Here is a 23796-nt window from a genome sequence, read left to right on the forward strand (position 1 = left end):
TTTTCCACCTCCCCATCATGAGGCTGCTAAAGTCCTAAAATATTTCGGTCAACATAAGTGTGTGAAACATCTTTTTTTTATTATGAAAATAAATGAGTCACGATTAAGTGGCAACCTGAGTGCAAAAATCTTTGAAACTGTATGCATCTGTCTATATGCCAAAAGTTTATACCAGATGAAGAGATTTCTTCAGTGTGCCAAAAATAATTAAATTTACAGAAAATGTGTTTTCTTTGGATCTGTGTTGTTGAGAAATGTGAAATATAAAGCCAAATTGTATACAGTGCACCTGCATTGTCATTTAAACACGGCTTGTTCAGTTTCCCCTCTTCACATGCCATGGCGGTGGGGAAAATATGCAGCTAAATTGAGGGCCATGGCATTCATACTGGAGCGCTACTTGCAAGCTGAATTCTTGGCTGCCCCTGTTTTAGGTGTTAATTGTTTGACAAATATATTCACAATTCCATTAGGAGTCCTTGTGTGAAATTGCAAACTGCAGTGCTGTCTCCTGGTGAGTTGTGGTGTTACGATCCTTGAAATGTCAAAAATAGCTGTGTTGAAAATCAAAGCTCTAGCATGCTGCAGCAGTCAGCCTGACCACAAATGTAACATGACCTGTCTGACTTTCATCAGAAAATGGTACTGGAGCAGTGAAGCAACATCAAATTTTTTGAGCACTCCAGCATTTGTAGGCAAGCATTCGTCAAATTCGACCCGAATACCTAGAGGCTGCTTCCTGGTTGCTCCACCGTGTTGACACACTAGCCACAAAGTGAAGATTGTGCAAGCATGAGTTTTTGGCCAGCAAATGGATCACAGTCCTGGATTACCCACTGTATTTGGCCACAGCCGACTTCTGGTTATTCCTCAAGTTGGCAATGAAAGGATACTGTTATGATGCAATTAAGAATGTCCAAGAAAATTGTACTGCAGTACTAAATGCAACTCCAGCGAAAGACTACAGTTACTGTTTCAAAACACTTTTAAAATGATTTCAGCTGTGCTTTGATTCTGGGGAAGGCTATTTTGAATAGATACAGTGATTTTGTAAACATAATCCATGACTTTTATTCGTCATATCCACAGTCCTAACAGTAAGTAAAGTAGTAAGTGAGCCTGGATGGATGAGGAAAAGGAGACTGACAGCTGGGGGGGGGGGGGGGGGGGGGGGAGCAGCAATGGAATGGGATTGAAATGTGGCACTAGTGAGCTCACTCTGGCGCAGACAGGAGAAATTTCTCATGGCGTACGATGAGTTGGGGGGAGGGGGGGGGGGGGAGGTTGGCATGTTGTAATATGAGGAAGAGGGATCCTGAGGACAAGGGACAAAAATGTGTGGATGTAGATCAATCAAACAAAGTGGGAAGCTTGGAGTCAGGAGTGGAAGTGGGGTGGGATAGAGACTAGCAGAGTTGGAAGCCAGAAGGTTATGAGGGTGAAAGTTACGTCGGAGGAAGATTTCAGTTTACATCCTGGCAACAGTGAGGAGATGTATTAAGACATTGATATTGGTGGGAGGGGGTTTCCATACGTGAAGCTCCTGTCGAGGTTGAGCATATAGTGCTCAGCTGCATGTTATGCCACTGCGTGGTTAACTTTGTTCTTGGCTACTATTTGGCTGTGATCATTGACTTGGATGGTCATTTTATTAACAATTAGCCAGCATAAAATACCATGCAAAAGTTACGGTAAATGTTGGTATATGACACGACTTTGTTTCCTTAGTTTGCCCTGCCTTTGATAAGATAAAATATACCAGTGATGGAACAGCAAGTGCTGGGTGGGTGCTTGGGACATCGGGGGCTTCCATAGGAATTTGATCTATGTGGCAGTGAATTGAATTACATGCAGCTTAGGTATGGACCATAATTGGGGCAGATGTCAGAATATAGTTTCGGGAGAGATCGGAAAGATGTTCCTTATTTCAGTGCAAGGTGATAGATACTCAGATCCCTGGCATAGGTTGTAGGTAAGTTGTCCCTTACAAAGATAATACGGGTTATGAGGCGAGTATTACTTCAGCTGGTTCATGGGGATTTTGAAATATTAGGGGCTTGTGTGCATGTAGCACAAGATACCTGTGTACAAACTTTGTTTGGAGGGTAGTGCCTGTCTGTGAAGGCCTCCTTAAGATTTGAAGTACGCTAAAGATATTTTTAAGGCATTCATAGATAGGTATTACCCTTGAAATTTAACCCAGAAACAGATTTCCCGTGCAATATGATGGTGGCTGATTGATTAGGGCCATATGTAACTATAATGTCATTCCAGACATAATGATAGACTAGGCATGTAAAGCTATGAAGAAAGGAAAAGTACCAGATTAAATTGAAATTATGAAAGCTGGAGGAAAAGTAATGTAAAAGGAAGTGGAAATATCATTTATATAATACATAATGAGGAAGATGATTCCCCAAAACAGGAACAATGCTGAAATTATTCTAGTTTATGAGAGAGGAGGCAGATAAGATGTAAAAAGCTATGGACTCACCATTCTCCTGTTGGTAATGTACAAGATATTCTTTAAAATTATTAGCAGCTTGACAGAGAAAAATGTTAGACTTTAATCATGCAAAAGAAGAATTGGCTTTAGAAGTGGAGACAGCTCTATGGACCATTATAAAGTCATGAACAAATTTGTAGAACAAAGCAATGAATTACCAGTTAGTCTGTAATTCATAGATTTTGAGAGTGTTTTTGACTGATATGTATTAACAGCCCAAAGAAATAAGGCTTTAATTTGACGTATTTTAGTTTCCTGAAGAATATATACATCACTGCTGTAGTTTCTGTCAGATTTCATCAGAATGGTCAGAAATTCATAACTGAACTATGAGTCTGACAGATAAATCCTGTATACCAAGTTTATTGTCAGCACTCCTAGAGGACGTTTTCAAATCCTTAAATTGAATGGAATATGTGTTGATGGAGAGAATCAGATCCACCTTGGTTTTTTGATGATATTGCACTGTCTGCTTCTAGTGCAAGTAAACTTCAGTAATGAATGGAAGTATTTAATCGGGGAAGTTTGAAAGTAGGCCTGTATATCAACTATAATTAGGTTAAAATAATGTACAGTCAACACATCAAATTAAGTAAAAAAAATAAAACACTTGATAAGCTTTCGTAATTAGGACTGCTGAAGGATTTGACTAGGTAGACACTGATTGGATGAACAGGAAAATACATATGCAGAAAAGAAAAAATGACCAGGAGAATATTTTTTGTAAACTAAACCAAGTTTTTGAAATGGCTCCAAAACAGAAATTTTACAAACATCGTCTATTAACAGTTTTGATGAATGACAGTGAAACACAAACCTTTAATGGAAAAACCATTCAAAAACTAAGAGTTTCTCAGTAAACAATGGAGAGATGCATGCTGGAAATTATCAGGGAACAGATTGCAATAGAAGTAAATATGGCTGTAATGGAAGTGAAATGAAGGTAAGCAGAACATGCAACCAGGCAAATGGATAATAGGGGAGAGCAAAAAAGAACTTTTCTGGATTCTAAGAGATGAGAAAAGATGATAATGACCTAATGAGTAAGTATAGTTGAAGACTGTAACACATAAAATCTGAGCAGGATTTTATTCATCAGTGGATGTTGGTTTCATGTTGCATGACTCATTTGTGCAATTAATATAATTATATGGAATGAGTCATTTTATTTTCACATAATATATAATATGTAAATATGGCTACTTGCTGACCATATAGATTTTTTTGAGGAAAAGAAACAGATGTGAGTTAAGTAATTTGTAACCATAAACTTGTACACATTATAAAAATAGAAATTATTCCACAACCCAACATGCCCAGTGAGGTCCACTGCAGAGTACTAAACAGATTCTCACCAGACAGTGTCATCCAGTAATTCTCCAAGTAGGACTGTTCATACCCATCATACTCTCCTATACAAAGCCTAGGTGGAACTTCAAAAAATCCAAATGGTCTGAATTTTTGAAATGAAAAGATGTTACTATAAGATGAATAAAACCTAATTTCAACAACAACAACATATTCATTGGTGTGCTGAAAAGTGCCAACTTTGGTGTGTGAGCATGTAAATAGCATTCTCAGTTGAGCAACTCTTCTGAGATCCAAACTGTGATTTACTTAGGGTACTATTGTTATTCAGGTGGGTACTATTCTAGAATACACAACCTTCTCAAAGATTTTGGAAAATGAAGGTGAACAGCTACTGTCAAACTGTGTCCAAAAGAAAAGTAGACTACCCTATAACACAACATGTAGCTGAACATAACATCCTTGTCTTCACTGACTGCTTCACTACCCAAGCCATCTGGATCCTCCCCTCCACCACCAGCTTTTCTGAACTGCACATTCTACACCCCCAGAATTATCCCAGCCTCAGCCTACAGTAACTTACTGTCCCCATCCCCTCTGTCCTATCACCCCCTCCCTATTCTCACCTCCCATCCTTTTTCTGTGCTGCACTTTGCTGATGCACCCATCCATTTTTCCCCTTCCCCCTCCTTTCCTATTTCACTCATCATCCCCCTCCCCTCTCCCCTGCCTCACAGCCTCCCAACACTGTGACAGACAGTGCTGTGCTCCCCCCCCTCCCCCGCCTTACTCTGCTATCCCTTCCCGTTTTCCGCCCCCTCCAGATTGCTGCTATCTTTCTGTAACAGTTGCATTCTGGTCCGAGATGACGAAGATGGCAGTCGTGTCCATGAGGAGTGCTTTCTTGGGTGAATGAATGTGTGCTTGTTTCCTTTTCTGACAAAGGCTTTGGCCAAAATCTGATGTGTAAGTATCTTTTTGTTGTGCCTGTCTGCAATTTAATGTGTCATTTTTATGGTATGTAGTAATCTATCTTTTCCTTGTATTGTTCATATTCTAAATCTGGGGCTTCCATTGTTTGATATTGCCTAACAGATTTTCTTCCATCCCAAAACCCTTTAATGCTTTCCTTTGTTACTGTTCTCTGTAGCATTACTCTTCTCAGTGTTCATCCTTTTTCTCCTTTCCTGTGTTTATTCACTGCATTCCTAACAGCATGCACTTCTGAGCCACACTGATCTTGTTCACATACAATACATGGCTTCTTGACTGTGCGGATTGCTGATGCAGCACATGATGCCCCAAATTCTTCCTACTGATAATTATATTTATTCCTGTTGATCCCACTTCCTCTGATACCCTTACATATTTTAGCATTTTATTTTCCTCACCTACCTGAGCCACATGAACTTGCAATCCTCGATCTAACTGCTTTCCCTTCCCCCTCTCTTCCCATATCCCAACACATGCATACTCCCATAACTCATCTGTGTCGTTTTCCCATGCTTTTGTATACTTTTTAATGTATTTGTGCATATTTTTATATGACTTCACACAGTTTAATGCATTTTTGCATATATTTACATATTTTTGCGTATATTTACATATTTTTACATATTTTTGCATATTTCACATATTTTTGCATATTTTACATGTTTTTGTATATCTGTGCGTTTTGTTTGTGTCTTTTCTCTTATCCAGCTCCCCTCACAACCATCCAACACCGTCTTTTGCCCATTTCTGCATCCTTCCTGTTTCTCCTATGGCATCCCTGCCACAACGGACCCCCTGCTCCATCGTTCTGCACCAGTTCAGAAAAATATCCCTTTCCCTGGCTAAAACCCAGTCACTCATCCTGTTTCTTAAATGCTCCCAAAACCACGGAATGGGGGACTGATGACCTTAGCTGTTTAGTCCCCCTTAAACATCCCAACAACCACCACCACCATCATCCCCCACCCCCCAATGGCGCAACCATAAAAGTTCCTTTTTCTAGGTCCCACCCTCCTTTTATAGTGACCTTCACCTTTTCAGATTCCGTCAGTCCCTGTCCCTCACAAACATGGCACTGCAGGAAGACCTCTCCATGGCACAGGCACCCCAGAACCATCTCTGCTCCCTCCACAAGATACCGTATTTACCCGAATCTAAGCCGCACTCGAATCTAAGCCGCACCTGAAAAATGAGACTCGAAACAAAGGAAAAAAAGATTTCCCGAATCTAAGCCGCACCTGAAATTTGAGACTCGAAATTCAAGGAGAGAGAAAAGTTTTAGGCCGCACCTCCAAATCGAAACAAAGTTGGTCCATTGTAATATGAGACACAATTTAGGTCGAATGAATGACGATACAGCTACAGTAGTTTGGTTCGAGTCATAAGCTTTACCAGGTAGCCATTGCTATGCGTCAGGCGCTCCGTCCATATTTATACGGGTACCCTTCCTTTTTCACGTGCTTCGTCTGGTTTGAATCGATTGCTTATTTTGTTTGATCTGATAAGTGCCGTTTCCTCTGTTATAGGTGTACGTCACTCTAAGCTGAAAATGCATCACTGTACTGTGTCATGCATTGTTTGTCGCATTCTGATATTGCGTGTTTACGGCCTGTCGCCGTTCGCGGCATGGCTTGCTTTTGTGCGCGCTACCGCCGCTTACAACTAAAGAGGCGAATCGTCTCATTAGTGAAGCAATGTCAAGAGACTGCTATTTGTTGTTACTTACACTGCTGCTTTCTTTGAGAATGATCAACAAGAACCAAATAATAGGCTGCGTATGATAGAACATGTTCTGAAAGAGAGTTAGGCGAAAATTTTTCTCCGTTTGAAAATCTTTGCGGCCGCTTCTTTAGTACATCAAATTCTGCACAGAAATTAGTCATCTTAGATTTAAAAATCTAGTCAGTACCCGTGGTTCATTTCTGACTGTATCACTATTAGGCTAAGAATAATACGAATATAAACATGACACGATAAGTGTATTCTTCCGCGTTTGCTGTTGTCTCACTCTAGTTTCGTAGTTTATTAGGCAGACAGGATTTAAATGAGATAGCAACAAACACGGAAGAACACATGGCAAAATGTTTATATTCGTATTATTCTTATTGTGAATGGTGAAGAGAATACTGCTTGTGATTCACATTTCATCAGGTTACTATTAGCAACCATCTCTTCTCACAGGTAGGAAAAAATTCAGAACGTAGAGTTGGCCATATTGAAAAACATCCCAAACAGTCTTGCCAGTCGGATTTTCATAGTACTTTGAAATTCTAATACATTCGAAGATGAACAATACGGAATTTGTATTTACTTCGTTGGATAATGTATGAAAATGCAGTGGTCGAAACTCGGGGCGGAGAAAAAAAAGCTCGTCTTCCACCTTTTTTTAATTTATTTACTGACGCAGAGGTTTTGGCGCCAGTATTTATCTTTGTGCCTGTGTAGCGCTACATATATTCGACGGCAGAAGTTAGTTGTGGCGGCACCTACCAACATTTTTCAGAACTTCCGCTTGCTTTGCACTCGATTCTAAGCCGCAGGCAGTTTTTTGGATTACAAAAACCGGAAAAAAGTGCGGCTTAGATTCGAGTAAATACGGTACTGCTACTGTGCAATCCCTACTACATAGTTATACTGTTGACATTGAATTCCTTGCTCTCCAGCATGTACAAGAGAGTTCCAGGACACCACCTCCGATCTGCTGACATCCTACTACTATCTTGGAGCACCACAGACTAACCCCTGTCCTACGCGCAATGTTCCTCCTCATCACCCCCTCATAGCACCCAGATCCTGCCTAGCTGACATTTTCGATTTGCCACAATCCCCAAAATTCTCTAACAACACCTCATTAAATCTAGAGCTGAAACAATCCTGGAACACTGTTGTTAACCTCTCCATCAAAATCCTCAGCCACATATAAGTTCCAGCCCTATCCAAAGGCTTGACCTTCAACCCTACACCCAAATTTAACCTTGTTGGACTTGTCAATGAGCTACTCTCTCTCTTCCAATTCCTGCAGTGAAAACACTTCTTGGCCTCCAGTTCCTACAAACAAAACCAACATAATTCCAACACTGAACCCTGTTTCTTCCAGTTCATACCACCATTCAACTGTGTTCAACTCTCCTCCGACCTAACCACCCCTGGTCACTTTCCAGGAATTCCTTACCTCCAACTTGTCCTCACCATCCTTCCTCAGATTGTTTCCTCAGAGCATCAACCTTTCAGCACATGAAAGGAGAGCCATAAACAACGTCAAAACAAATCCGGACATAATCATCCTACATGCAGACAAAGGTTCACCACTGTTGTTATGACACAGTGACTAACTAGTGGAAGGCCTCTGCCAATTCTCTGACTTCTCCACCTATACACTCTGCCATAATGATCCCATCCCATAAGTCCAACATAAATGCCAATCCCTGCTTAAAGTCTCTGGCCCAGCCCAGAACCTCTCCCCTGAATCCGTTTCACTCCTCACCCCTATGACATCCCACACACCCACCTTCTACAAGCTCCCCAAAACTCACTAACCCAACAGTCCTGGACATTCCATTTTAGCTGGTTATTGTGCCCCCACTGAAAAAATTTGAACCTCATTGAGCAACATCTTCAACCAATTGCCCATAATGTAGCCTCCCATGTCAAAATACCAACTACTTCCTTCACCAATCCTCCACCACCCCACCTCTTTATCTCCTGGATCCGTACTCATCACCATTGATGCCACTTCCCTATATATCAACATCCCTCATGCCCATGGTCATACCTCTGTTGAAAACCATATTTCCAAATGTTTCAGACCCCAAACACACCACATCATTACTCATACACCTTACTAGCTTCATCCTAATCCACGACTAGTTCTCCTTTGATGGGAAGGTATACAAATAAATCTCCAGCACAGCTGTAGATAACCACGTGGCATCATCCGATGCTAACTTGTTCATAGGGCATCTAGGGGAGACCTTCCTAGTCCCCCAAAACACCAAACCTTTAGCCTGGTTTAGGTTCATTGATAATATCTGCATGATGTGGACTCAGGGCCAAGACACCCTATATTCATTCCTTGATAACCTGAACACCTTCTCTCCCGTCCACTTCTCCTGGTCCTTGTTAATCCAGCATGTCACCTTCTCGGACATTGATCTCTTCCTGTCTGATGGCTCCATTCACACCTCATCCATATTAAACCCACCAACTGCCAGCAGTATCTGCATTTCGACAGCTGTGATCCCTTCCACACCAAAAAATCCCTTCCATACAGCCTGGCCACCTGGGGCCATCATTGAAGAGAACGCCCTTGCCCAGTATGCTGTATGCTAAGAGTCTCACCAAGGCCTTCACAGAGAGGCTTTATCCCCAAACGTAGTCCAAAAACAGATCTCCCATGGCATTTGCCTTCACAGCTGCAATCCTCCCACTACCCCCAAGAACCAGTTGCAAGGGAGTGCTCCCATTGTCACCCACTACCACACTGAACTGGAACTACCAAACCACATCCTTCGTCAGTGCTTCGAATATCTATCATCATACCCTGAAATGATGGTCATCCTACTAAAGATGCTTCCTATCGTCCCTAAAGTGGCATTCTGTTGCCCACCCAACCTCCACATCATCTTAGTTTATCCCTATGCCACTCCCAATGCCAACCAATTGCCACAGGAATCATATCCCTGTGGAAGACCCAGGTGTAATACCTTCCCGATCCTTCCACCCAGCACTTCCTATTCAAGTCCTGACAGGCTTATGCTACCCCATCAAAGGCCAGGCCACCTGGGAATGCAGCCATGGCATTTACCAGCTTTGCTGCAATCATCGCACAGCTTTATATTGGTGTGACTACCAACCAGCCATCCAACAGGATGAACGGCCACTGCCAAACTACGGCTAAAAGGAAAGTAGACCATCCTGTGGTACAACATGTAGCAGAACGTAATATGCTTGACTTAAGTGGCTGCTTCACTGCCCGAGCCATCTGGATCCTCCCCTCCAACACCAGCTTTTCTGAATTGCGCAGGTGGGAGTTATCCTTAGAACACATTCTCTGCTCCCAAAATTCTCCCATCCTCAACTTCCCCAGACTCTCCACTCAACAGTTTCCACACCCCTCTATGCTATCACCTCCTCCCTATTCCTGTTTCCCACACTTTTTGTGTGCCGCCCCCTGTTGATGCACCCAACCATCTTTACCCCTCCCTACTCCTCTCCTTTTTCACTCCTCATTCTCACCCCCCCACCTCTGCTGCCACACAACCTCCCAACACTGTGACAGACAGCCCTTTACTCTCCCCCCACCCATACCCTGCTATCCCTTCCCCTTTCTCGCCCGCTCCAGATTCCTGGTATCTTTCTATGTGACAGTGGCATCCAGTCCAAGCTGCCAGAGATGGTGGTCGTGTGTGTGTGTGTGTGTGTGTGTGTGTGTGTGTGTGTGTGTGAGAGAGAGAGAGAGAGAGAGAGAGAGAGAGAGAGAGAGAGAGAGAGATCTGGAATTTTCATTGTTTGATGTAACCTTTCCTAAAGAGGTGTTTGACAAGAGCATATTTCAATCTCTCTGCAAAAATGCATTAAGTTGGCAATGCATTACCTACTTCAGAAAAGACTGCACATATTATAGAGAAATAAGTCCTTAGTATTTGGTTGGAAACACTAACAAATCCAGGCAAGCTTTTATTTTTGGAAGAATATATAATTATCTTAATTTCAGAAGAAGTGGGTGAAACATCAATATGATTGAAATTTATATGAGATGCTTTGTCGACATACTGCTTTGATTTTTCTCTTTACCTGTTTGTTCTTATATTACTATTAGATTTAAAAAGTGATTGTTAAACATGCCTGCTGCCTGTGACTGATCATTTATAGCCCTTTCATTTAAATCAGTAGTGATGTTATACTGTTTTGTGGCCTGTTGTTCAATCTTTTCTTTTACTACGTTCCATATAGACTTAATTACTGATTTCTACCATAGTGTCAGATAGCTTACACACTGTCACATGGCTTATGTTGATGTTGTTGGTGTTGTTTACAATTGAATCCATTTCACATAGTTAAAGACTGGTTGAGGCAGTTCATATCATATGGATGTCACACACACACACACACACACACACACACACACACACACACACACACATGATGTGACTTACCAAACGAAAGCGCTGGCAGGCTGATAGACACAAAAATAAACACAAACATACACACAAAATTCAAGCTTTCCCAACAAACAGTTGATTCGTCAGGAAAGAGGGAAAGATGAAAGGATGTGGGTTTTAAGGGAGAGGGTAAGGAGTCATTCCAATCCCGGGAGGGGAAAGACTTACCTTAGTGGGAAAAAAGGACAGGTATACAGTCGCGCACACACACACATATCCATCCGCACATACACAGACACAAGCAGACATTTTCTCCAAGCAGACATTGTCTGCTTGTGTCTGTGTATGCGCGGATGGATATGTGTGTGTGTGCGAGTGTATACCTGTCCTTTTTTCCCCCTAAGGTAAGTCTTTCCGCTCCCGGGATTGGAATGACTCCTTACCCTCTCCCTTAAAACCCACATCCTTTCGTCTTTCCCTCTCCTTCCCTCTTTCCTGACGAAGCAACTGTTTGTTGCGAAAGCTTGAATTTTGTGTGTTCCCACATAGAAGGCTTCACAGTGTAGGCAGGTCAGTTGGTAAATCACGTGGGTGCTTTCACACGTGCCTCTGCCTTTGATCGTGTACACCTTCCGGGTTACAGGACTGGAGTAGGCGGTGGTGGGAGGGTGCATGGGACGGGTTTTACACCGGGGGTGGTTACAAGGGTAGGAGCCAGAGGGTAGGGAAGATGGTTTGGGGATTTCATAGGGATGAACTAAGAGGTTACGAAGGTTAGGTGGACGGCGGAAAGCACTCTAGGTGGAGTGGGGAGGATTTCATGAAGGATGGATCTCATTTCAGGGCAGGATTTGAGGAAGTCGTATCCCTGCTGGAGAGCCACATTCAGAATCTGATCCAGTCCCGGAAAGTATCCTGTTACAAGAGGGGCACTTTTGGGGTTCTTCTGTGGGAGGTTCCGGGTTTGAGAAGATGAGGAAGTGGCTCTGGTTATTTTCTTCTGTACCAGGTTGGGAGGGTAGTTACGGGATGCGAAAGCTGTTTTCAGGTTGTTGGTGTAATGGTTCAAGGATTCCGGACTGGAGCAGATTCATTTGCCACAAAGACCTAGGCTGTAGGGAAGGCACCGTTTGATGTGGAATGGGTGGCAGCTGTCATAATGGAGGTACTGTTGCTTGTTGGTGGGTTTGATGTGGACGGACGTGTGAAGCTGGCCATTGGACAGGTGGAGGTCAACGTCAAGGAAAGTAGCAGTCAGCCATGTGGTCATTCTGTAGCTGAATCAGATGTAGAGATTTCAGTAGTTGTCTCATATCTTGTACCTCATAGACACTAATTAAATAGCACTATCAGTACATTGTACTGTATCTGATCATGAAAAGATTGTCCTCATGCCCTCATGCCCACTCATGGGAGCAAAAATGAGATTATAATCTGTATACTCCATTGTACTGTACCGTATCTGGAGATACTGTATTAACCTGAATGTAAGCTATCCTTTTTCCCCAAAATTTGTTGTCATATTTGTGCAACACTACATACTGGTATATTTTCAAATTGTAGAAACATCAGAGAGTGTGCGCTGATATGAAACTTCCTAGCAGATTAAAAATGTGTGCCGGACTGAGACTCGAACTTGGGGCCTTTGCCTTTCGTGAGCAAGTGCTCTACTGTCTGACCTACCCAAGCACAAGTCATGACCCGTCCTCACAGCTTTACTTCTGCCACTACCTTACCTCATATCTTCCAAACTTCATAGAAGCTCTTCTGTGAAACTTGCAGAACTAGGACTCGTGGAAGAAAGGATATTGCGGAGACATGGCTTTGCCACAGTTTGGGGGATGTTTCCAGAATGAAATTTTCCCTCTGCAGCAGAATGCGTGCTAACATGAAACTTCCTGGCAGATTAACTGTGTGCCAGACCGAGGCTCGAACTCGGGACTTTTGCCTTTCGCAGAAGAGCTTCTATGAAGTTTGGAACGTAGGAGATGAGATACTGGTGGAAGTAAAGGTATGAGGACGAGTTTTGAGTTGTGCTTGGGTGGCTCAGATGGTAGAGCACTTGCCCGCAAAAGGCAAATGTCCCGAGTTTGAGTCTCAGTCCAGCACTCTGTTTTAATTTTCCAGGAAGCTTCATATTCAGCTGCATTGCCTGTAATGAGAGGTAAGGCTTGAAATTTGGTATGTTGGAAAACTCTTGACATTGTGGATCTTGGAATCCTGAATTCCGTAACAATTTCCGACCTCTCTTATACCTTGTGTCCACAATACTACTGCCATCTGTGTATGTCCATATTGCGATCCCATGACTTCTGTCATGTCAGTGTAATACGAGGTGCATTCAAGTTCTAAGGCCTCCGATTTTTTTTCTCCGGACTGGAAAGAGATATAAACATGCGCATTGTTTTAAAATGAGGCCGCGTTAATTGTCAATATGTCCCAGAGATGGCAGCACCGTATGGCAGATGGAATTTTACCGCCAGCGGCGAGAATGAGAACTGTTTTAAATACTTAAAATGGCGACGTTTTCCTTACTTGAACAGCGTGCAATCATTCGTTTTCTGAATTTGCGTGGTGTGAAATCAATTGAAATTCACCGACAGTTGAAGGAGATATGTGGTGATGGAGTTATGGATGTGTCGAAAGTGCATTCGTGGGTGTGACAGTTTAATGAAGGCAGAACATCGTGTGACAACAAACCAAAACAACCTCGGGCTCGCACAAGCCAGTCTGACGACATGATTGAGAAAGTGAAGAGAATTGTTTTGGGGGATCGCCGAATGACTGTTGAACAGATCGCCTCCAGAGTTGGCATTTCTGTGGGTTCTGTGCACACAGTCTTGCATGACGACCTGTAAATGCGAAAAGTGTCATCCAGGTGGGTGCCACGAATGCTGACAGACGACCACATGGCTGCGCGTGTGGCATGTTGCCAAGCAATGTTGACGCGCAACGACAGCATGAATGGGACTTTCTTTTCGTTGGTTGTGACAATGGATGAGACGTGGATGCCATTTTTCAATCCAGAAACAAAGTGCCAGTCAGCTCAATGGAAGCACACAGATTCACCGCCACCAAAAACATTTCGGGTAACCGCCAGTGCTGAAAAAATGATGGTGTCCATGTTCTGGGACAGCAAGGGCGTAATCCATACCCATTGCGTTCCAAAGGGCACTACGGTAACAGGTGCATCCTACGAAAATGTTTTGAAGAACAAATTCCTTCCTGCACTGCAACAAAAACGTCCGGGAAGGGCGAAGGGCTGCGTGTGTGCTGCTTCACCAAGACAACGCACCTGCACATCGAGCTAACGTTATGCAACAGTTTCTTCGTGATAACTTTGAAGTGATTCCTCATGCTCCCTATTCACCTGACCTGGCTCCTAGTGACTTTTGGCTTTTTCCAACAATGAAAGACTCTCTCCGTGGCCGCACATTCACCAGCCGTGCTGCTATTGCCTCAGCGATTTTCCAGTGGTCAAAACAGACTCCTAAAGAAGCCTTCACCGCTGCCATGGAATCATGGCATCAGCATTGTGAAAAATGTGTACGTCTGCAGGGCGATTACGTCAAGAAGTAATGCCAGTTTCATCGATTTCGGGTGAGTAGTTAATTAGAAAAAAAATGTGAGGTCTTAGAACTTGAATGCACCTCGTATATACTAGCATGGGTGCTGCTAGAATGAAGTAACTTGAAGTAAACTGATATCTGTCAAACCAACATTATAATTTTCTTTTACAGTGATCCAGCATGTGAGTTAACTATGCATTAGAGTGACATACTATCTGTGTGCAAATTAAAGATTTATTTAGAAAAATGAAAGCTTCCAACACAGGAGCTGAGAAATTGCTTACTACAATTAGAAGCTTTGTGTAAGTAGTGAAAGCAATTACACAAGTATGCTGGGAGAGCACTGGAACTTAATAAGTGAAAAGAAACAAGACATTTTTATTTTTTCAAAACTTTGGTGATGTAGCACGCATAATTACTTTGAAGATCGTTACAATCGAAAAACATAACCAATTTTTGATTAGTCATCAGCTGAAAGGACCCTCAAGGCTCATGTATGGAATCAGTAATCCGTTATTTAAGAAAGATAATTTCTGAACTAGCACAGATAGCCATTAACAGTCAAGACTGAAATGAATATGAAATTTAACAGTTCACTAAATACGTATTACTGTACTTCAAATAATAAAAATTACACACAAATGTATTTGAAAATAAAAACAAAGGAAGTCTAATACTAATAAATTTCTGCATATTTTGGTCATTTATCTTACTCCAAAAGAAGCTAAGAAAAAGTTGTCAATTAAACTGATGTTGAATGGTTTTTTAATTAGATCATTTGTTTCCTTCACAACAACATAAAATATGATCACTTTTAGAGGTACATGGTAGAGTTTGAGTGTGGTGCAGACCCTACAAAGACATGGACTCAAATTGTCAACAAGGCACTGTGCAAGCCAGTGGTGGCTCCATAATGGTGTGTGCTGTGCTTACGTGGAACAGACAGGGTCCTCTGATCCAACTGAACTGATCATTGACTGGAAATTGTCAGCATGGCTCAGCATTTCTGCAAGGCTCTTCCAACAACTTGACGAGTCCATCCCACATTGAGTTGCTGCATGATGCTGGGCAAAAAGAGGTCCGACATGATATTAGGAGGTATCTCACGACTTTTGTCACCTCAGTTTATTCTCTGTAAATGAAGTGAATGGTGAATGGTGTTGTCCGCACTGAGCCATAAACAGGTTCTGTAATCCATACTTCGTTCAGTCTACTCTGGCCTCTCTGTACCTGGCTTGTAATCATTGGCCCGTCATGTTAGCCAACTAATGCGATGCTTTCTGAGCAGGCATTTGACTAAGGGAGTCAAAGAAAACAAGCTGTCTATGTAAGTTACACAATTTTTCTTGCAGAAGTAACACTTGATACTTTTTATGGAAATTTATATGAATGCCAAGTATCGTTCACAATTGGATTAAAAGGGAACAGCAAGAACTAAAAATGAATGGTTCCCAAAAAGAACATTACCAGTGAACTAATTCCCAAAAGTGCACATCTTTAGTGAACAGTGTTTTGTTGCAGATAAGAACATCAAGTTTATGGAAGCCACATGCTGCTGTTATACAGTACACTATATTTCAGTATTGTTGTATTATTCCCGATGCAGATGAAGATGATATGGGAGATATGATACTGCGTGAATAGTTTGACAGAGCACTGAAAGACCTGAGTCGAAACAAGGCCACTGGAGTAGACAACATTCCATTGGAACTTCTGACAGCCTTGGGTGAGCCAGTTCTAACAAAACTCTACCATCTGGTGAGCAAGATGTATGAGACAGGCGAAATACCCTTAGACTTCAAGAAGAATATAATAATTTCAATCCCAAAGAAAGCAGGTGTTGACAGATGTGAAAATTACTGAACTATCAGTTTAATAAGTCACAGCTGCAAAATACAAACGCGAATTCTTTACAGATGAATGGAAAAACTAGTAGAAGCCGACCTCGGGGAAAATCAGTTTGGATTCCGTAAAAATATTGGAACACGTGAGGTAATACTGACCCTACGACTTATCTTAGAAACTAGATTAAGGAAAGGCAAACCTACGTTTCTAGCATTTGTAGACTTAGAGAAAGCTTTTGACAATGTTGACTGGAATACTCTCTTTCAATTTCTGAAGGTGGCAGGGGTAAAAATACAGGGAGCGAAAGGCTATTTACAATTTGTACAGAGACCAGATGGCAGTTATAAGAGTCGAGGGGCATGAAAGGGAAGCAGTGGTCGGGAAGGGAGTGAGACAGTGTTGTAGCCTCTCCCCACTGTTATTCAATCTGTATATCGAGCAAGCAGCAAAGTAAACAAAAGAAAAATTCAGAGTAGGAATTAAAATCCATGGAGAAGAAATAAAAACTTTAAGGTTCGCCGATGACATTGTAATTCTGTCAGAGACAGCAAAGGACTTGGAAGAGCAGTTGAACGGAATGGACAGTGTCTTGAAAGGAGGATATAAGATGAACATCAACAAAAGCAAAACGAGGATAATGGAATGTAGTCGAATTAAGTCGGGTGATGCTGAGGGAATTAGATTAGGAAATGAGACACTTAAAGTAGTAAAGGAGTTTTGCTATTCGGGGAGCAAAATAACTGATGATGGTCGAAGTACAGAGGATATAAAATGTAGACTGGCAATGGCAAGGAAAGCGTTTCTGAAGAAGAAAAATTTGTTAACATCGAGTATAGATTTAAGCATCAGGAAGTCGTTTCTGAAAGTATTTGTATGGAGTGTAGCAATGTATGGAAGTGAAACGTGGACGATAAATAGTTTAGACAAGAAGAGAATAGAAGCTTTCGAAATGTTGTGCTACAGAAGAATGCTGAAGATTAGATGGGTAGATCACATAACTAATGAGGAGGTATTTAATAGAATTGGGGAGAAGAGGAGCTTGTGGCACAACTTGACTAGAAGAAGGGATCTGTTGGTAGGACATGTTCTGAGACATCGAGGGATCACCAATTTAGTATTGGAGGGCAGTGTGGAGGGTAAAAATCGTAGAGGGAGACCAAGAGATGAATACACTAAGCAGATTCAGAAGGATGTGGGCTGCAGTAAGTACTGGGAGATGAAGAAGCTTGCACAGGATAGAGTAGCATGGAGAGCTGCATCAAACCAGTCTCAGGACTGAATGAAGAGAACAACAACAACAACAACAACAACATTCCCTATTGAGCTAATGACACTGTGGGTATAGCACTAAACTGATATTTGCAAGAAGCAACTTTAAAAGTCATGTCCAGACATTCAGATTTAAATTTCTGTGCCTTCCGTTTAAGTGAATACTAAATTGTTTCTCTGAAGAAACCATGATCAATTTCCTGTCTCCTCCTTGTCTAATCTGACTTTTGCTCCATTTCTAATTCTGTAGATGGAGGTTAAATATCAATTCTTTCCCTAACCCTCAAGCAGGTGTGTGTTGCAATTTGTACGTAGATCAAGAATACTGTGTTTATGTTACCAAAGTAAACACAAATGAGCAGAATCACTGTTTACTTAAACAATAATGAAATAAACTTTTTATTATATCACTCTTTTTACCAGAGACAAGTGTTGCCGAACAGTAATGAGCCAGTTAAAACATTAAATAGTGCAGTTGCATGAGATCCCTGCCAACTGCGTATTTGATTACTTGTTATCTCATAGATAACTGCCTCATTATGGTACAGTGCTGCTAGCTTGGAATCTGGGCTATTTTCTTTACCGTGACTCACTTGGATGTATGACAACACAACTTACCACCGTGTTAGCTGAAGCGATAATGGAAGAACAGGTACAGGCTTGCAGTTGTAAAACAACAATGAAACGGTGCAAGACATTGTTTGTTGTAATTGACACACTTTATACAGAGATGCGCCTGATCAAGGGTTGACTTGTATCGTCCTCCCATACTCCTCCAAACATACCATTTTCCTTCTACTTTTGGTCAGGTCTCAGTTTCTTTCCACGTTTAAAATCCATAACTCATTATCCCCAATTAAAACTAATAGCACATGGTGATATAGATTTGCAGGCTCTGGTGCATTAAGGGTTTACTTTCAAATGTTACTAGATTTTCCAATAAAATCCACAGCATTTTTGTTCTCATGTTTTAAGTAAAAGAATTAATCAGCTGTTTCTAATGACTTTACTAAACTTCATTGTTTTCCTTTTCAGAACACTAAGTGTGAATGTTTCATTATACTGTAATTAGTTTTAAATTGCTGCATTGAGTTTTCACACTACTTGTTGAAACTGTGTTAGTCAAAGCAAATAAAACAGTGCAGTCTACAGATAAGAGATGGTTCCAATTAGTTTGATGCCTACACACACACACACACACACACACACACACACACACACACACACACTCTCTCTCTCTCTCTCTCTCTCTCTCTCTCTCTCTCTCTCTGCCTCTACATTACTCTGGGAGCTAGCAATTTTTTTTCTATTTTGTGTGGGCCTGTTGATGACTCAATGCTTCGGCTTTTCAGTGAGTTGTGTCCTTGACTCCTAAGGTATTTATATTCTCTGCTAGCAAATTCTTCACAATTGCTAAACCTTCTCTCCCCCTCCCCCTGTCAATTTGCTCCTCTCGCCCTCTTTCTTTGTCCAACTCCACCTCCTCCCCCTCGTACTGTCCATCTCCTCCTTCCCTCTGTCTCTGTCCATTTTCTCCCCCTCACCTCTCTCTCCAGCTCCTCTTCCCCTTTGTCTGTGACCTTGAGCCTTTTTTTGTTGTTATTGCAAACAAAATCTCTATTAGGAAATGAAGTCGCTTATAATCAGTGGGTGAATCCGTTGTGATTATTAATATAAGGTGTACTGGAGAGACCTCTCCGGTTGTTGGATCTCTGAGGATAGTAGCTTCAATTACAGCATTCCTTGTACCTTGCCGTGTCAAATTTGAATAAAATTCCAAACTTTCAATGATACCCTACATCATCGTAATCAGGGACTAAATCTGACTGTTCCCTCTTTTATACCCAAAGGATGGCATCCAGTTGGCTGGTTTATTGGCTGGACTAAATCATGATAGCACATACAGAGGGGGTGCCCTCTGCATAATAGATTTTGCTTGCACTCTCTCTATCTAGTGTTGGTTGCAGCACCATCCATCGCATCAAGTGATGAATTGCAAGAAGAATTCCTTTGTTTTTTCCTTGTCAAGTGTGTGCTCCCATGCAATGCAAAAGCACAAGCCCGGTGTCTCTATTGAAGCTATTTTGCAACATTTCTCTCATGACAGAGTCCCAATAGTTCGATGTGTGAGCATACATCCTTGTTTGCTCAAATAAAATCTAGTGCTTATTTAACAGGTTGTGCTGTGCCACTGCTGATTTGCCCAAATGCCTATATTTAAGGTGATGCTGATGCTCAACGCAACAATCAGCAACCATTCTTGTAGACTAGCTCACATAACTCTTGTTACACTCTCAAGGAATTATATAAATTCTTGGCACTGTAAGGCCGATTTGCAACATATCTTTAATTTTTCTGGGTGGTTGGAAGACTGGCCTGAATCCTTGCCTCTTTAGAGCTCTACCTATCTTGCAAGTTGTTGCACCACAGAATGGAAGCCATTCTATGTATTTGTCCTCTGGGCTTGTTTGAATGCCAATTTTTTTGTAACAGCATGGATCTAATGTCACAGACGGAATACCCGTTCCTTCTGAACACCATCTTCAGATGATTAATCTCACAACTGTGAGTATAAAAGAGGGAATCTTGTCAGTTCATGACAGTCAGTTTCAGTTTCTGATGGCAATGACGGAGGGTATCATCAAAAGCTTGGAATTTTATCAGAATTTTATATGGCAAGTGAACTGAGAAATTTTCATGAAAGGACTCCGTTGTGGAAAACTTCATAGCTGCAGCCTTTTGCATAGTTTTAATCTTTGAAAGGGTAGGACAGCAAAGTTTTGGATGATTCAGATTTCATAGGAGTATTCTAATAAGTTGATATGCCATAGATATATTCCTCTTTCCTCTTAAAACTGATTGTGATGAGGAAAACAAATGGTTTAAATGGCTCTGTGCACTATGGGACTTTACTTCTGAGATCATCAGTCCCCTAGAACTTAGAGCTACTTAAACCTACCTAACCTAAGGGCATCACACACAGCCGTGCTTGAGGCAGGATTCGAACCTGCGACCGTTGCTGTCGCGCAATTCCAGGCTGAAGCGCCTAGAACTGCTCGGCCACCCTGGCTGGCAAGAGAACAAAACTGCACATAGTTGTGTGTACAATTTTTTGTTTAAAATTATATATAATGAGAAAGAATATATGTGCAAGAAACAATTTGTCTGATGATTTAAATGCCGTTATATCTGAGTTAAAACCGACTGCGAGAAAGAAAATTAAACCATGCATTTTGAGAGCACAGTGTTTTCGTTTTCACAGTGTTTTAACAGAAAACCTAAGTAATAGAGTATGTCAGTCTGAATGTTAGTAGAGGATCGTGTAACAATTTGAAGTAAAACGGTCAATAACTTATCAAGATTTTTGCTAACAATGTTTCCCCTTTATGTATTACAAAAATATTTATATACCACATATATTTGAAAAGCATGTAGCGTGCGACTGCCTCAAAGTTTATTGGTGGTAGTGGAAAGTAGGAAAAAAGTCGGTTAAGAACTATTAGAGATATTTACTAATAATGTTTCCCCTTTATGTATTAGGTATATATATTTATGTACCATATATATTAAAAAATATGTAGCCTATGTCTTTCTGAACAATTGTTAGACTATCATGCAAAAATTTGAAGTAAATCGGCCAAGACCGCCTCAAATTTTTGCTAAAAACCTCTCCTTTTTATGTAGTATCTATTTATTTATGTACTATATACACTAAAAATATGTAGCCTACATATTTCTGAACATTTATTAGTGTATTCTGTAAAATTTTGAAGCAAAACAGTCCAGAACTTTTTGAGATTATTGGTAACAACCTTAAGGGGAGTTGTAATGCCCTATCCCGAGAAGGTTAAATTTAGTGATTTGGCTTCCCTGTATTTCAGGAACCACTATAGCCATTGACATGAAACTTTTACAGGACATTAAAATGTATGTTTTAAGACTACTGAAATACATTAATTGTATTTAATCCGCCGCTTTCGGAAGTACAATTTTTTAATTATGTGGTTATCATTTTTTGTACCTTTTTGTACATTATCCTGAATAATTTTAATTATAGATAATATTATGTTCTTTTTTTTAGTTCAGTAGACCCAGGATAGGTACATCATTACTCCCTTAAAATTGGAATACTCTACTCGAAGTCGTTTCTGAGATTTAGGGAAAAATGCAACAGAAAATGTAAATTTTCAGGAACGGCTTCTAAAGTTTCAAGAGACTGTAACTCACTTAATATATGCTTACTTTTTTTTATTTTTAGTCACTCAGAAGCATCCTGCACTTTACTGTATATCATCCTCTTGCTCTTTTTCCAAGTTTTTTTCTTCTTTTCTTCTTTCTAGACTTTGTAGTAGTGGCCAGTTGTACTGCATACTCTGCTTTATCAATGCAAACCTTGTTCATCCGTTCTCTGATGCACTTTGCTCCAGGATTAATTCCCATATGCTGTAGCACTTTCACCCTACCAATGTTGCCATCATTAAAAGCAATAACAGCATCACTGACCCTCCACTCTTCATTCCAACAAAAACATTTTTTGGTAAGCGAGTCCATATAAGATTATTGAAAGACACATTGGGACTTTGAGTCTGACCATGCAGACACTTCTTCAGTACTTCAGGATTTTCCAGGTCTCTGTAAACAGGTTTTATGATATCCATGACTGCTGCTGGGATTGAATGTTTATGGCTGTATGAACTGTTTGAGTACTGGGCATTGCGGTAATTGCGCCATGAATCAGGTCCAGGAGAGCAAAGGTGGTGTACTGCTTTTTCATCAGTTGACAGTTGGTGGAAGAAGCCCGTACTGCCTGCTTCAGTTTCAACAAATCCTCAGTATTATTTCTAATGGCCATCCCATAATACTGCTGTAGTTCATCAATCATTTTGTCTGTCAGCCTGCCTTTTATGGTGTTACGATCAGAAAGTTTCTTGTGTCTCAAACTTTGTTTCAACTTCCTCAACCTGGTGCCCATCCTCTTCTGGACATGACCAACACATTCCAGTTTTGTGATAATCTTCTCACTATAAGGCTGAGTGGCTGCTACACTGTTATATGCTTTTGAGTCTCCATCACCTAAGAACTTAGTGTAACACACTCCCCTTTCGTTCACAGATCAACTAAAAATTTCAATAGCTGCAGAGGCCTCCATACCACCACTTGTTCCTTCATTATTTCTGTCACAGATATGCCCTTCTTCATTCCCTGATTTACACTTATAACAATGTTTGGTTAAAATATGGAAATCTATTACCTTTCCAGTATCCACACTGGTCACCATAGCAACAAAATTCTTAGAACTGTAGCCACACTTCTGCCAAGTGCCATCAAAAGCAACTGGTATGTTGATTATACTATCATTTATTTCATCAGCTTCAATTGTAGCCCCTTTCATTGACTTACATGCAACAGGTTCCACAGCAGCTCCAATAAATTGTGCACACTTCTCGATTTTACAAGGTGGATGTGGCATATTAACCAAAACACACGTTGTTTCTGCTGTAGTGTATCCTTTGCCAGTCACTCTGTCCATAAAACCACCTAACATTTACTTAAAAATAATTATCTTTACACTTATCAGAATTCCAAAACAAATGAGTATATTTACAGTTGGCACAATTAATGATAACTTTCCTGGTTAGTCCATTTGATACCTCACTGTCTTCATTTAAACTAACTGGCCCTCCACATATTTTACAACACACACATTCACGTAACACCCTTGTTAGGATGTGTAAATCTATCAGAATATAACCTATCCTACCATTTACATCACTTTCGTTTCGAGAAAACTGTGTATCACAAAGTTTTATTTTAATCTTCGAAGCACTTATGAGTATTTCTTTAGATACTGACAAGTTTGCCTGTATTTCATTGTCCGTAACTTCACATGCCACAAGTTGAACACAGTGTTTCCCTTTATTCGAAAATCTATTACCATGAAACCCAAGTTTCTTAAAAAACACTTCATTTTGGCATCATACTTTACTTTTTGAGAGATTTACCAATTTATTCATCACTTTTCCTCGGAAAAACATTAGCACTTCGACATACAGTGCATGTTTATACCACAAAATGATACGATACTGTTTCTGACAGTGCTACCAATACAAACACATCATTTAACCTTTATGACACAGCCTTCTGTATAAAAAATTACCAATTTTATAAGATCTTGAAGTAATGCGCATGAAAATGAGTGAAATAT

General features: G+C 40.9%; 1 protein-coding gene across 1 annotated transcript in view; it reads left to right on the forward strand.

Moving 5' to 3' along the window:
- Positions 1-23796, forward strand: part of LOC126187740 (tetratricopeptide repeat protein 37) — a 165851-nt gene that overhangs the window by 117178 nt on the left and 24877 nt on the right. The window lies entirely within an intron of this gene.

This window comes from Schistocerca cancellata, chromosome 5, assembly GCF_023864275.1.
Source record: "Schistocerca cancellata isolate TAMUIC-IGC-003103 chromosome 5, iqSchCanc2.1, whole genome shotgun sequence".
Classification (NCBI taxonomy): Eukaryota; Metazoa; Arthropoda; class Insecta; order Orthoptera; family Acrididae; genus Schistocerca; species Schistocerca cancellata.